At 47.7% G+C, this 15,976-nt stretch overlaps 1 protein-coding gene across 14 annotated transcripts in view; it reads right to left on the bottom strand.

Annotated features, from left to right (window-relative positions):
• The window catches only part of DET1 (DET1 partner of COP1 E3 ubiquitin ligase), a 93,670-nt gene that overhangs the window by 64,368 nt on the left and 13,326 nt on the right, over positions 1-15,976 (bottom strand). For 13 of the 14 annotated variants that reach the window (XR_006218378.1, XR_006218381.1, XR_006218382.1 and 10 more), the window contains exons 3-4: positions 5,363-5,493; positions 4,460-4,518 (exon numbers count right to left, since the gene is read on the bottom strand). The gene's annotated coding sequence lies outside the window, so the exon portion shown is untranslated. Of the gene's footprint in view, positions 1-3,899; positions 4,065-4,459; positions 4,519-5,362; positions 5,494-15,976 lie in introns of all 14 variants that reach the window. The other variant, XM_042988100.1, reaches the window with a different exon arrangement.

Below are 15,976 nucleotides of genomic sequence, written 5' to 3'. Positions count from 1 at the left end.
ACAGAGCATGAGCCAGGGAGGGGCAGAGAGAGAGAGGGAGACACAGAATCCGAAGCAGGCTCCAGGCTCTGAGCTGTCAGTACAGAGCCCCATGCGGGGCTGGAACTCAAGAACGGTGAGATCGTGACAAGGGCCGAAGTCAGATGCTCAACTGACTGAGCCACCCAGGCTCCCTGAAAAGTTAGCATTTCAAAAGTCAGAGTGCTAATTACAAAAAGGTTGTATCGGTTTGTATTCTCATTACTCTGCACCCTCGCCTGTACTATGTGTCATCAATCTTTCTTAGTTTTGCCCATGACGTTAGCAGCAGATGACATTTTATTGTTTTAATTTAGATTTTCTTGATTACTGGTGAGGTTGACTAATTTGTTTTTTCAGATGTTTATTGGCCGTTCATGCTTTTACACTGACCTGCCTTTGCATACCCTTGGCTCATTTTTCTCCTGGGATACTTTTCCTTATTGATTTATAGGAACTATTTATATATTCTGGAGATGGATCCTTTAGTAAGACTGCAAACACCTTCTCCCTGTGTGAGGCTGGTCCTTAATTTTTAACTTGTATTTAATATCTATTTATAGGGATGTCTTTAAAAGGCTCTGCCTTCCCATGACTGATTCTTGCTGTTTGTCAAGTTAATGCAGAGTCCCACGTGGGGAGGCTATCACACTGTGCTTCCAGGAAAATCTGCCAGGGGTAAAGGAGGCCCAGGGTTGTGTTTCCTCCCTATCTCTTCCAGGAAGTGGATTTCGTTTTGTTGCTCTCAGAGTCTGATGTTAAAGAGGCAACCAGAGGCAAGACTAGGACTGCCTTCTGAGTCTTTGCAAGGACTTGCCTTCAGTGCAGAATGAAATAAAGAGCAACAGGAGGGCTCTGAGCAGAGGAACAGCTTAAGCAGATTTGTGTCTCAGAAGATTCACTCTGAGGGCGCCTGGGTGGCTCAGTCGGTTGAGCGTCCGACTTCGGCTCAGGTCATGATCTCACGGTTTGTGAGTTCGAGCCCTGCGTTGGACTCTGTGCTGATGGTTCGGAGCCTGGAGCCTGCTTCAGATTCCATGTCTCCCTCTCTCTCTGCCCCATCCCCACTCATGCTCGGTCTCTCTCTGTCTTAAAAATAAATAAAACATTAAAAGAGAAGAAGAAGAAGAAGAAGAAGAAGAAGAAGAAGAAGAAGAAGAAGAAGAAAAAGAAGAAGAAGATTATTCACTCTGGCTGTCACAGGGAGAGGAGACTATTGAGAGACCAGCCAGGAGGCTACTGCAATAGACCAAGCAAGAGATGATGGTCGCCTGGATTTGAGTGAGAAAGGAGGTATGAAGTGGTCAAATGTGAACTATATATTGAAGATACATTGCCAATGGCTTCGATAAGCAGTGAGAGAGAGAGACAGAAAAGAGGCAAGTATATTCCAAAGTATTTGGCCTAAGTAGCTGTGAATGCTTTCACTCAGAAGGTAATAGAGGGGCGCCTGGGTGGCTCAGTCGGTTGAGGGTCCAACTTTGGCTCCGGTCATGACCTCACAGTTCGTGGGTTTGAGCCCCGCGTCAGGCTCTCTGCTGTCACTTCAGAGCCTGGAGCCTGCTTCCAATTCTGTGTCTTCTTCTCTCTCTGCCCCTCCCCCGCTCACGTTCTGTCTCTCTGTGTCTCAAAAATAAGTAAGTGTTTAAAAATTAAAAAAAAAAAAAAAAAAAAAAGATGGGGCGCCTGGGTGGCTCAGTCGGTTGAGCGTCCGACTTCAGTTCAGGTCATGATCTCACGGTCTGTGAGTTCGAGCCCCACGTCGGGCTCTGTGCTGACAGCTCAGAGCCTGGAGCCTGTTTTGGATTCTGTGTCTCCCCCTCTCTCTGCCCCTCTCCCACTCGTGCTCTGTCTCTCTCTGTCTTAAAAATAAATAAAAACATTAAAAAATTAAAAAAAAAAAAAGAAACTAACAGAGTATTTGGATTCGGCTACATTTGAAGTCATCACCGTGAAAACAGGAACCATTTCTGTTTTGCACCTACTGATCCCAGAGGCCTAACACAGTGGCAGGCATATGGGCATGCAATAAAGATTTGCCCAGTGCTGATACCAGCCTTCTGTACAGGCAGGGCAGTGCCTCAGATGACACATGTGATATTTCCGCAGCCTTCTGCCTGCCTCTCCCAGATGTTCCAACTTCTAATTGCCCACCGCTCCCTCCCGCTGTGCTCCCAGCCGAGGAAGAACATTGAGTCCTGAGCCCCCACGGCAGCCCGTACTCCTTTGTCCCTCTTGGGAGTCCTAGTGCACACAGGGTCCCCAAGTGAGTGGGATGATGGAGTGCTAGGGAGGGGGGCCTGGAGGACCTGAGAGCTTCCTCTCCGGTCACTTCAGTCCTCCTGTGGCTCTTCTGCCAGGGCTTTTAGCAAATCTGCTCGGTATGTGCATTAGCCACGAGAGGAGGAGATGGGAACAAAAGCAGGATGAGAGGCTCTTGTTCTTTCTCCTATTCTAGAAGAGGCTGGCTGCGCTCTTTTCACCTCTATATTCAGTGGCACACATTTCTTACCCTAAGTATTATACCACTGCCGCCATGTTATTATCACCATCATTATCATCATCAATCTTTTCATGAAGATCATCTCACCGTTGCCATTTAGCACATACTTACTATGCCAATCATTTCACCTACATTATGTCATTGATCCACTGGGACTTAGAGATTGTTATCCCCACTTTACAGATGCAGAAACTGAGGCTTAGTTTCACTTGCCCCTCGTTGAGATCTGCCACTCTATTCTCGCCCTACAAGGCTCACATCTTTATAGTTAAGTCCTTTATTGCTAATTCCAGGAAATGCTCAGTTTCTGCTTATAGTTCCTCAGCCTTCAGATTCCAAATCCAAATTCTTATCAACTGTTGGAAGATGTACCTTCCCTCCATGCTCTCGGCAAAATGCTTCCTGTCCCCGCAGTGGTTTTTCTTCATCTTCGGTGACCCTGCAGCCCTGTCTTTCTTGGACAATCTTCCCACTGTCTTGGGTACCTATGCTCAGGCAACAGGATGAGGGTTGCTCTGGCCAAAAATCTCTCTCTCTCTCTCTCTCTCTCTCTCTCTCTCTCTCTCTCTCACACACACACACACACACACACACACTAGAGTTTTCTTTTGACTTAGAAATGTTTAGGGAGAATTGCTCCTGTTCACTGGCAGAGAAGAAGAGTATGGGCTTCAGAAGGAGGACTGCCCTGGGGCACCTGGGTGGCTCAGTCGGTTAAGCGTCCAACTTCGGCTCAGGTCACGATCTCGCGGTCCGTGAGTTCGAGCCCCGCATCGGGCTCTGTGCTGACAGCTCAGAGCCTGGAGCCTGTTTCAGATTCTGTGTCTCCCTCTCTCTCTGACCCTCCCCCATTCATGCTCTGTCTCTCTCTGTCTCAAAAATAAATAAACGTTAAAAAAAATTAAAAAAAAAAAAAAAAGAAGGAGGAGGACTGCCCTGGGTTTAAACAGGCCATCCCTTGCTGTGTCTGAGCTGGGACTCCTGGGCAGCAAGAAGGGGGCTGAAATCTTGTCCTTGCTCTGGCTCAGCCAAGCTGGGACCCTGGCACAGAGCTGCAGCAGCCAGGGATGGAGTGTCTTTTTCTCACTGGTCCATGCAGAGGCTTGCCTCTTTTTGCAGTCCATCCACTCAGAGAGGGAGCTTTGTCCTAACTCACATAAAGGCGCCTAACAGTAACAACTGTGGTTCCAATCTCATTTTGACCCCATGCTAGCAGTGCAACTTTAGACAAGTGACTTCACCCATCTGTTATTTTCAGCCGATCTTTCTAGAATTCTGGCTCTGTACCAGGCTCTGGGTGGCACGTGGCAGGACTGGGGCGAATGAGTCACAAGTCCTGCCGTGGAGAAGCCTACCGTCTAGTTGGAAAGACACTCACGCTCACAGCTAATTTCTGTATGATGCGGTGAGCACTCAGGTAGAGGTCTGTGCAAGGTGGCTAGATGGGCACTCAGCTCAGCACTCTGAAAACGAATGCTACAGAAGATGGCGAAGGAGAGGCAGGGATGGTGTTCCAGGCCGTGGGGACCACAGGGGCCAAGGTCTGAAATGCAAAAGAACCTGGTGTCTGCGGTTCGGCAGTACTGAATCACAAAGGGTAAAGCAGGCAGTGAGAGGAGGGAGGGCTACAGGCTCTGAGGTTCACTTGTCTCCTCTCTGAAACAAGGATAACAGTATTACCTCCAACAGTGCTGGATCCGATCAGCTATTCAATCTACAACCGTCTCTATGTCCTGGCAGATTTGAAATTTCTCAAAGGCAGCTACCATGTCCTAAAATTATGTCTATGGCCACGCCTCACCTGGGAACTGTGCTGAATAAGCCTGTGTTAAGTAAGTAGTCCTTGATTGCCAACTGCCTACTACATATTAGAGTCCTAACGAGTATTTGTTAAAATGGTGAGTGAATGAATGAATGAATGAATGAGTAAAGCCAAACCTGAGCTCCACTGCTCTCCTCCTTCTAGATGTGCTTGAGATCCAGGGTCAGAAGAAGGTCTTTGGGGAGGAAAGAGAGGTAAGAAACCATCAGCACCTTCTCTCCTGTTTCAGTATCGGTTTCAGCCACAGAACAGAGCCCCATGGAGTGTGTCCCTCAAGCTGGGGGTCCCGGAAGGGCCTGAGGGCCTTCCTGTCCCACCCTCCTCTCTCTCTCGGGGCAGGACAACTGTGGGAGAATGGCTGAGGAGTGAGTGGCCAGGGTAGGGGTGCGGGCAGAGCTGGGGTGGGGGGAAGGATTGTTCATGATGCTTGTTGGAAATGAGGAGAAGAAGCTGGGGGCTGAGGAGGCCAAGTCCAGGGAAGGTGAAAAATCTTAGCTGCAGGGAAAAGCACTCTTCTTCCCACGAAGGCAATGAAATTACAGGTAATTGTGAGACACAGAGATTCGATAAAACCTAGGGAGGCTATCAGGTGAGGGGACCAAGGCTGGCTGGTCTTCCCCTCCAGCGCCGGTAATCACCCCTCTGTTATGAAGACTGAACAAACAGTCCTTCCTGGCCCCTGTATATGGGGGCAGCTGGGATGGCTGGAAGAGGGGGGTGGCCTGGCCACCCACAAGCACAAGCCTCCTCCCCATCCACCACCTAACTCCTGGGGTCTGGCAGCCCAAGCACCGTGGAGTGGGGGGAGGGCCTGTTCTGAGGGCAGGTGTGATGGGGTGGGCGAGCTAGAATGGACCTCCTGTCTACCTCCACCAGGCACCAGAGGGCCTGGAGGGAGCCAGAGGGCAATCTGTGGGAGGTGGACCGGGCATTCCTTTTTGCCCTCGCCCCCAACCTCCTCCCACCCCCCACATTGCCCTCCCTTTCATCCACTGAGCATCCATTGGTGAGTAACTCACACTGTCAAACAGAGAATGGGTGTGGAAGCACGGGGCCATGTGGCTACACACAGCAGATGACAGCAAGCCCAGGCGCTCCTTTGTCGGGGAAGGTCTTCAAGAAGTAACCTCTAACTGGGTCTGGTGAGCAGCTGCCGGGGGAGGAAGCAACAGAAGGGAGAGTAGGTGAGAAAGCACACGGAGAGAGACACCTTCTAGAACACGTATTTCCCTTTGGGAGGCAGGTATTGAAGGAAATTACTGAAACATAGAACCGGTGGTAAGCATCTTGGAGGAGAGCACCATCACTCTGACCAGGAATTATTATTTTTTTTAATGCTTATTTATTTTTGACAGGGAGAGAGACAGAGTGTGAGAGGCGCAGAGAGAGAGGGAGACACAGAATCCCAAGCAGGCTCCAGGCTCTGAGCTGTCAGCACAGAGCCCACCGCGGGGCTCAAACTCATGAACTGTGAGATCGTGACCCGAGCGGAAGTTGGATGCTTAACCGACTGAGCCACCCAGGCGCCCCTGACCAGGAATTATAATTACAGTTCTTAGGAGAATGGAAGCATCCTCGCAGACTGTTCATCACAACCAAGATGCCCTGCAGCAGGGCAAGGACTGAGAAAACTCTGTACAGCCCCCTCAAGGAATCTAAAGCAGCTTCCAAAGCCAACAGTCAGGACAACTGACTCCTAATATGGTATAAGTTCATGGTGAAATGAGTGTCAAAGGAGGATCCAAATTGCCTACACCCTGAGTCTAAAATGTTTTAGCAAAAACATACGGGAAGAGAGATGCCCAGAAGTAACTATGGCCAAATAGTTGGGTGAGACACAGTGAGTGAGTGCTGTTGCTTTTTGTTCCCATTTTTTTTTTCCATGAATTATTTCTAGAATGTACTTTTTCACAAACTAAAAGTGATACTTAACAGCTAGAGTTGGGAACAATGTAACAGTCGACCAAGAGGGGACTCTGGTTTAACAAAGGGAGGTGGAATATCAGACAGTGGTTACATGAGATGAGTTTTGTGTCAACTGGAAAGCACATTCATGACTATGGTTCATTGATGACAAGCGGTATGCAGAGTGTGGACCCATTTGAGGGAGAAAAGAGTTTACACAGATAACAAAAATTCAGCAAGTTTAGACATGGATCTGTTGACAATGGTTATTCCTGGGCAGGGTAACAGAGAGAGATTTACTTTCTACTTCATATGTATCTCTGGATTTGTTTGGTTTTTTTTTACTTTATTAAAAAAATTTGTTTAATGTTTATTCATTTTTGAGAGACACAGAGCGCAAGCAAGGGAGGGACAGAGAGAGAGGGAGACACAGAATCCGAAGCAGGTTCTGGGCTCTGAGCTGACAGCACAGAGCCTGACGCGGGGCTCGAACGCACGAACCATGAGAATATGACCTGAGCTGATGTCAGACGCCTAACTGACTGAGCTACCCAGGCGCCCCTATATTTCTGGTTTTTAAGACTTATTAATGAACATGTTTTATTTTAATGATCAGCAAAATCAGTACAGATATTTACGCTGAACGTATTCAAAATAAAACACAAATAACGGCCAAAAATGGTAGGTTGAGAAAAATGCTTGAGCTTTCAAGCTACTTATAATCCGCCTTTTCCCCTCAGAATAGGCCATCTGTGGCCAGAACAGCTCAGCAAGGACAAATCATGTTTCCTTCATTCTACAGCCCAGAGACACCGCTCAGTTCAGCAAAAGGAGCCCTTTATGTGAGCATCTATGCACGGGTCCCCTGGCCAGGCACTGGGGGTGGAGAGGGGGTGCAGGAAGAATAAGATGAACTCCTACCCTCAGTTTGATCAGAGTATTAGGGCCAGGAGAGGAAATTCGTCTAGACAGAAAAGCATGGGGATCTGTTGGAGAGTCTCCACAGCTGCTCTTGGTCTGCCGTGGAGGGCAGGGATTGGAGTGACAGGGTTGGAGGCAATCCCTAGGAAGATCAGCTCAGGGCTGTGGAGGACAGGCAGGGAGGGTGGAGACAGGGCCATGAGGGAGGGAGACACTGGCCCACCTTTCCAGGTGATGAAGGCCCAGGCCAGGGGGTGTATCCAAAGAGCCCCCTTATTGAGGGGAAGGAAAAAAAAAGAGAGAGAGGTTAGAGTGGGAGAGAGCCAAAGCATAAGAGACTCTTAAAAACTGAGAACAGGGGCGCCTGGGTGGCTCAGTCGGTTAAGCGTCCGACTTCGGCTCAGGTCACGATCTCACGGTCCGTGAGTTCGAGCCCCGCGTCGGGCTCTGTGCTGACAGCTCAGAGTCTGGAGCCTGTTTCAGATTCTGTGTCTCCCTCTCTCTCTGCCCCTCCCCTGTTCATGCTCTGTCTCTCTCTGTCTCAAAAATAAATAAACGTTAAAAAAAAAAACTGGGAACAAACTGAGGGTTGATGGGGGGTGGGAGGGAGGGGAGGGTAGGTGATGGGTATTAAAAAGGGCATCTTTTGGGATGAGCACTGGGTGTTGTATGGAATCCAATTTGACAATAAATTTCATGTATTAAAATAAATAAATAAATAAATAAATAGGGGAAAAAAAAAACAAAGAGCCCCCTTATTGACCAGCAGCCTTCTCTCTGTGGGAACAAGCAGTGAATGGGCTGATCACCCCTTCCCCAATGTCGGAACAGAGTGTGTCCCCTTGATCAGCGGTTCTCAACCATGACCCCCCACTGAATGCAGTTAGGGAGCTTTACGACAGCTGGGTCCCAGGTCCCCTCCCCAAGTATTCTGATTTCATCGCCCAGGGGTACAGCCTGGGCATGGGGTATTTCTGGGGATTCTAGAGTGTCGCGGAATTTGAGGGTCGCTGATGCAGAGCACCATCAGACACAACAGGAGCCCCAGGGGTCTGTCCCCAGAGGAGCTCTTCCAGCTCCTCCTAGAATAGAGGTCAAGCAGCTGGCCACTCCTTTCCTCGGACTCTGCATTTGGAGCTTTTCCTGTCCTCTGGCAGCACTGGGAGTGTTCAGCTACTGCTCAGTATTACCCATGAGTTTCTTCCTTCTGGAAACTGTTAGTCACTTGATGCACGGTTGACCCTCTTCCTGTTTCCCTCGTCATCATGGGTACCCTTTGTACATGGGTTCTTCTCTATATCCCTGGGATTTGGAGTGAGCAGGAGGGAAACACATGTGTGCAGGGGGCCACCCTGACCTGGAGGCTCCTTTCTATCTTTTATGGGAGCAGGGGTGCCAGGAAGGATTGTAATCCTGGGGACATCTAGCCTCCCTAGTCTCCAAAGGCTGAATATAGGCAAAGGACATAATTTTAGGTATATTCAGAAAGAACTGGGCTCTGTCCCAAGATGGCTGGGGTGGGCATTTGCAACTGGAGATTGACACTCGTGATATGTAACCAATAATCAGAGTAGTTGGGATGTGAAGCTTGGCCACTTCTTCCACGGGTGAGGCCACCCAGGGTTACTCTCTTCTCCCCTCCATCCCACTGATAAAAACTGAAGCCTGGAGGCTCGGGGCTCAGTGCAGGAGGGCAGAGCAGTCAGGCCGTGGTAAGATACATCCCCTTCCACTCAAACAGGAATCCTACCTCACAGCCAGCCACGGAGTGATTTGTCACACGTGCCAGTCCATAACTGGTGAGTTTGGGAGACAGCCAAGGTCCTTGTGGGGACCTGGCCAGCAGCCTCTGGGGACAGACTGACAGTCAGCAGCTAAGAACCAATAGATGGCCTTGCGACCAATGTGGGACAGGTTCAAGAGATGGGAAGAGGGAAGGGAGGAGTGGGGACACTTTCTCTTGCTGCCTTCACAAAACATCACTGTCTGCTGAGGGCTGGGCCCCTCGGGGCATCTGATAAGGTTGTTAAGTCAGCTGGAGCACCTGCCCAGCCATCTGGCACTTTCCTTCTCCAGACATGGCCACCCAAGCCTCCTTGCTCACCTCTTCAAAGCCAGGGGGCGGCAGGGGCCCCACACACCTGCCAGGGAGAATGAACCCCACCCCCCCAAGCTTCAAGGGCTATAAGGCAGTGTTCTCAGTTCCCAGGTAACACTTCGGAAATTCTCGTTTGACTTTGTTAAGAGATGGGTTTCTATCAATCACTCACCTTCTCTAAGGTTCCTGGTAGTTTAAACACGAGTTAATTCTGACTTCGCTGAGATAACAGAGTAGCCTGGTTGGTGGGGGGCGGGGGAGTGGCTGGAACAGGGAGAATTTAAACAAGGCTGCCCTCTTTCCATATCAGACTAAAAAAGAGTGCAGCCCAGGGACCATTAATCATCTCAAATGCTGGGCTTCAGGATCTTATCTGCTGTACAATTGTCTCATCCCCTCCTCTTCTGAGCTCTGGAAACCATAGCGTTTGCAGAGAAAACACAGCACCTATGTTAGCAAATCTTGTTAGGGTCTATCTAGTGGCACATGACCCACTAATGTATATATTTAGCTGTTCCGATAGAGTTCTGAGTTGTGTTAAGAAAAACACACAGGGGCTGATGGAAGTGTTCTGTATCCTGGCCTGGGCAATGACCGGACAGGTGTATGCATTTGTCAAACGTCATCCAGCTATTTGCCTAAGTGCCCTTGATGCACATGCTCTCTCTCTATTATCCCTCTACTTACACATTTACTGTATTTCTATTTGATTTTTAGAGAGAGAGTGTGTGAGCAGAGGAGAGGGGCAGAAGGAGAGAGAGAGAGAGAGAGAGAGAGAGAGAGAGAGAGAGAGAGAATCTTAAGCAGGCTCCACACTCATCGTGGAGCCTGACACGGGGCTCGACCCCATGACCCTGGGATCATGACCTGAGCCAAAATCAAGAGTCAGACACTTAACCGACTGAGCCACCCAGGCACCTCATCTGCTTATACATTTAAAAGAAAAAGATCTATGGGGCGCCTGGGTGGCAGAGTCGGTTGGGCATCCAACGCTTGATTTGGGCTCAGGTCATGATCTCACGGTTTGTGGGTTTGACCCCTGAGTGGGGCTCTGTGCTGATGGTACGGAACCTTCTTGGAATTCTGCCTCCCTCTCTCTCTGCCCTCCCCCCATTTGCTCTCTATCTCTCTCTCAAAATAAATTTTTAAAATAAACTTAAAAAAATAAAAGAAAAATCTATTTTTTTCATGGAATGCACAACTGAGTGATGTTAAACTCTCAGGTTTAACACCCCTACGACCAAGGGACCCAGGCTGTGTGTGCACAACTGTAGCTTTAGTGCCTGATCCCCACCCACTGTGGGGCAGGGGTGGGGGGTGGGAGATGGCAGCAAAGTGGAAAGAGGTAGAATTCGAAGGAGACACAGCTGTATTTGAATCTCTGCCATTTCCTAAGTCACTGAGGGCAAGTCACTTGGCCACTCTGTGCCTCAGTTTCCTCCCCTGTAAAGTGGGGATAGTATTTCCTGCCTTAGCAATTGTTGATGAGTAAAGATAACTAATTAAGTGGAAAGCCTGTGGCACATCACAGGCACACACCAAATGGCAGTGCTGGTCCCCGGGTAACAGCTGGTCCCTCAAGAGCCTTTTCCTGCTTCCTTGTCCCTGTCTCAGCTTCACGCTCGGTATCTGAAATGAGCTTCCACGTCACTTGGCATCAACTTCTCCCTCTTCCCTGCCCCGTCATGAGCTCCGTGATTTTCCCAGCCTTACTCCCACTGTGGAAGTCCCACTCGTAACCCCTGCCCCGTCCCCCGCTCACACAGCTGCTGCCCGCTTCAGCAAGAGTGGGCCAAGCCTTTCCACCGTCCGTCCCACGAGACTGACCCAACTCACTCTGTGTTCAGTGCCCCCAGCAGCAGCCTCGGCCGCAGAAGCTGTGGCCCCAACCAGAGCTGTGGATTCAGGAGATCTTGGGCTGAAATTCCCATGGTGTATGAGGAGGATGTCAACAGCATACCCAACACCTGGCAACGGAGACCGGAGGACGGCCGGTTCTCGGAACTCGGGGTACAGGTGGGGCAGACTCGGTGCCCACACTGAACCACCTGTGTCCACTCGGGAGCACAGACCCACTGAAAATGGGGTGTCATAGCTGGAGACCGACACATCAGAGGCTTCAGTGCTCACCTGTGCACCGCCTCTCCTCAGTGTGCATCCCTGTGCTGCAGGGAACTCACTGCCTCCCCAAGACAAACCCTTTCCTCTATCAATGACTTACAGCTTTACAAAACCACTCCATCCTCATGGGCGCACGTGTGCTTCCCTCTCATGCCAACTAGAACCAGACTAATCCCTTTTCTGCACTCTTGGCTTCCAAATATGTAAAGACTTCCATATCTCCAATCCTTCTTTTTTTTAATATTTATGTATTTTTGGGAGAGCACAAGTCGGAGAGGGGCAGGGAGAGGGAGACAGAGGATGCGGGGCTCGAACTCACGAACCACAAGATCATGCCCTGAGCTGAAGTCAGATGCTCAACTGACTGAGCCACCCAGATGCCCTGTTATTTTACATTCTTGTTAATTTTGCTTCATGTGATATAAATTTGGTATCATTTTCTGGATGTGTGCATTCCTTTAAAAATTTTTTTAATGTTTATTTATTTTTTGAGAGAGAGAGACAGACAGAGCATGAGCAGGGAGGGGCAGTGGTACAGGTGGAGAGAGACACAGAATCCAAAACAGGCTCCAGGCTCCGAGCTGTCAGCACAGAGCCCGACGCGGGGCTCGAAATCACGAACCACAAGATCATGCCCTGAGCCAAAGTCGGACACTCAACCGACTGAGCCACCCAGGTGCCTCCCAATCTCCAGTCCTTCAAAGGAGTCTTCTCCAGATTCGAGGTGCCCTATTCCTTCAACCGTAGCTCAGACTCAAGCCTAAGAAGTTCCCGCTTGTTATAAGCCCTGCCCTCGGTTCGTCATGGAGGCAGGAAGAGATAAAATGAAGAAATGATGGCTATTTTCACACTGGGCCCTCCCCTGTGCTCTTCACACCCTTTTACCATCCTGCACCACCGCTCCCAACCCCTCCATGATTGATTCCCTGGTTCACACTAATTAGGCCTTGCTTGCGCTGTAAGAGAAAGAGAGCGTTGCCATTTTCTTCAAGGAAACCGAGAGAGAGGCCGACCCGCTGGTGGTTGCCAGGCAACCTTGATGGTCCTACAGGAAAGACAAACTCGGGAGACACTGAGCCAGAGGGTCTAGTTAGCAGCTATTCAGCACCGGGCTCTCTACTCCACGGAGAGGCACAAGAAAGGCCTGGCACCCATTAGTTCAGCTGTCTTTTTAAATGGAATGCACAAGAGTGTGTGTGTGTGTGTGTGTGTGTGTGTGTGTGTGTGTGTGTGTTGGGGGTGCACACACAAAGTGAGCTGGGAAAGAATAAAGTAGCCTTAGTCTTTAAGGTGGAATCATAATGACAGATGCCATGGCAAAATAATTTATGAGATATCACCCTTTATCTGTTTACCCTTAAATTTTCCTTTCTGTCTCCTCAACTCTGGGAGACAAGCAGGACTTGGAATTCCTTACCTCAGAGTAGGACAGAAAGCAGACACAGACTGTAGGCAAAGGCCTTTCCCCTTTTATAAAGTATTAAACCACAGAACAAGGGATAAGATGAGGAGTCTTGGAGGAGGTTAGGGAAGACGTGTGGTGCTGGGGAAGGGGGGTTTCCAGGGGTCGGGGAAGGAGACAGAGGTCTATGACCCTAAGGACCTGACCTAGGGTGATGGTAAGATTTCAGTGGGTCTGAGCACCTGCACTCCCAACCTCGTCAAAGGGCTCCTTAACCTATGCCTGGCACAGGGCTCCCTGCAGGAAGGAAGTACACAGGTGCGGTGGGGAGGGGGGGGGCGTGGCACAGCACACGGTTCCAGGCAAACCCACGGGAGCCAGAAGCCAATGCCTTAGCATCTCTGACAGCCCAGAACCTTTGCACGACCCTGATGGAGGGAGAGGAAACAATGGCTCAGACTGCCTTTCCCTGTCTCTGAGGACACATGGGGACTCAGAGCCCAGTGGGTTGGATAGAGAGCCATTAAAGCTTTTTCAGAAAATTGGGTGTCTGGGCTATTAAAGAGTCAGGAGAACATGCGACTCTTAATCCCTGGGTCATGAGGGATCCCTGGGTCACTACATCAGGTGTAGTGATTCCTTAAATAAATAAACTTGAAAACAAAAAAGGTTTTAGCTGACCAACGTGGTAATATCTACCAAAGTTTTAAATGTCACACCCAGTGGGGCACCTGGGTGGCTCAGTCGGTTAGGCGTCCAACTCGGTTTTGGCTCAGGTCATGATCTCATGGTTCCATGAGTTCCAGCCTCGAATGGGGCTCTGCACAGAGCATGCTTGGGATCCTCTGTCTCCCTCTCTCTCTGCTCCTCCCCCACTCACGCTCTCTCTGTCTCTCTCAAAAATAAATAACCTTTAAAAACTTATTTCACTAAATGAAATAAGCCATACAGAGAAAGACAGATACCATATGTTTTCACTCTTATGTGGATCCTGAGAAATTTAACAGAAACCCATGGGGGAGGGGAAGGAGGTTAGAGTGGGAGAGAGCCAAAGCATAAGAGACTCTTAAAAACTGAGAACAAACTGAGGGTTGATGGGGGGTGGGAGGGAGGGGAGGGTGGGTGATGGCTATTGAGGAGGGCACCTTTTGGGATGAGCACTAGGTGTTGTATGGAAACCAATTTGACAATACATTCTATATATTGAAAAAAATAAAAATAAAAAAAATAAAAACTTTAAAAATATAATAAATAAATGTCACACCCAGTAATTTCACTTGTAACAAGAAGTAACATTTGTTGTACCTCTCTAACACAGCTGCCAGGCAATGAACATTCTAGGACCTTTCATACATGCTTGCTATCATGAAATGTTACCAAACTTTCAAAAATGTTGATCTGTTATTGGGAAAATGGCATTTTGTTGCTGCTTTAATGTTATAAAGCTGAGTAGTGATTTTCCACTTCTGCTTCTGTTTGTTTGCTTTTTACCCATGAGACATATTTATGTATCAACTGGTGGTAAAATTAAAGTAAATAAAAATCATGATCCTTTATGCTCTTAAGAACATGGCTTTGGAATATAGAGAGCAACAATGGATAGAAAAACAAGGTGAAATTGGGGCTCGTGGGTGGCTCAGCTGGTTAAGCATCTGACTCTTGACTTTGGCTCAGGTCATGATCTCGCAGTAGTGAGATCGAGCCCCACTTTGGGCTCTGTACTCACAGAGTGGAGCCTGCTTGGGATTCTCTCTCCTTTCTCTGCTCCCTACCCATCCCACTCACACTCTCTCTCTCTCTCAAAATAAATAAGTAAACATGTAAAATAAAGAAAATCAAGGTGAAATTAATAAATCTACATGGTGGAAGGTTTTGGCCACATCTCTCAGATATTAGATAAAAGTAAAATATTTGATAACGTAATTAAAATTGATCATATATAAATTTCTATTACATATGTGAATACATACCCATAAACACAAATACACACAAAATCCAATGAAAGTATGCACACACACACACACCATGCAGGGAACAGTCTCAAAAAATGGACCCTGATTTAAGCTACAAAGGAAAACTCAACAAACTCTAAAAATAGAAAAATCGTAAAGAGGTCACAGTCTGTTAACACAGTATAATAATATTCAAGATTAATAATATTAAAAGGACAACTAAAACATTATCTGCCTAGAAAAATAATTAAAATACAGGGGCACCTGGGTGGCTCAGTCAGTTAACCGTCCAACTTCGGCTCAGGTCATGATCTCACGGTTCGTGGGTTCAAGCCCCACCTCAGGCTCTGTGCTGATGGCTCAGAGCCTGGAGCCTGCTTCAGATTCTGTCTCTGTCTCTGTCTCTGTCTCTCTCTCTCTCTCTCAAAAATAAATAAACATTAAAAAGTTTTAAAAACATAATTAAAATATTCTCCTAAATACTCAAAGAAAAAAAAGGAAAAAATCAAATTACGATGTATTTAGAAATGAAAGACAACCAACTGGTTTAAAGATTTAAATGTAAACAAACACTAGACAAATTATGAGTAATAAAAATATAATCTTGGCATAGGAAAGGGCCTTCTAAATATAACACAACCTTCAGAAACCCCAAAGACTAATACATTCAACTACTAAAAGTTAAAAAAAATAAAAAAAAAAATTTGTCTATATGACAAAAACTACAATCAGCAAAATCAAATCATGAACTAGGAAAGGATATTTGCAACTTATATCACCAAGGGCTAATTTCCTAATATATAAACATCTTTCATAAACCAAAAAGAATAAAGACTACTAGCCCAAGAGAAAAATGTCCAAGGGATATGAACCATGAATTCACAGGAAAAGGAATTTAAGAAATGGCTGTTAAAACATATGATGCGATATTCCATTGCACATAAAACAAATTTAATTGCAAAACAAGACTACACTGAATTATAGAAAGAAGACTCACTAGGGGGCACCTGGGGGGCTCAGTTGGTTGAGCATCTGACTTGGGCTCAGGTCATGAACTCACAGTTCGTGGGTTCAAGTCCTGTGTCAGGCTTTGTGCTGACAGCACAGAGACTGCTAGGGATTCTCTCTCTCTCTCTCTCTCTCTCTCTGCCCCTCCCCTGCTCTTTCTCTCTCAAAATAAATAAATAATTTAAAAAATGTTTTAAGAAATAATGTGTCTGTAATAATACTTGTT

Source organism: Panthera tigris, chromosome B3, assembly GCF_018350195.1.
Source record: "Panthera tigris isolate Pti1 chromosome B3, P.tigris_Pti1_mat1.1, whole genome shotgun sequence".
Classification (NCBI taxonomy): domain Eukaryota; kingdom Metazoa; phylum Chordata; class Mammalia; order Carnivora; family Felidae; genus Panthera; species Panthera tigris.
The sequence above is the reverse complement of the archived record's forward strand: the minus strand, read 5'-3'. Positions and strand labels throughout refer to the sequence as shown.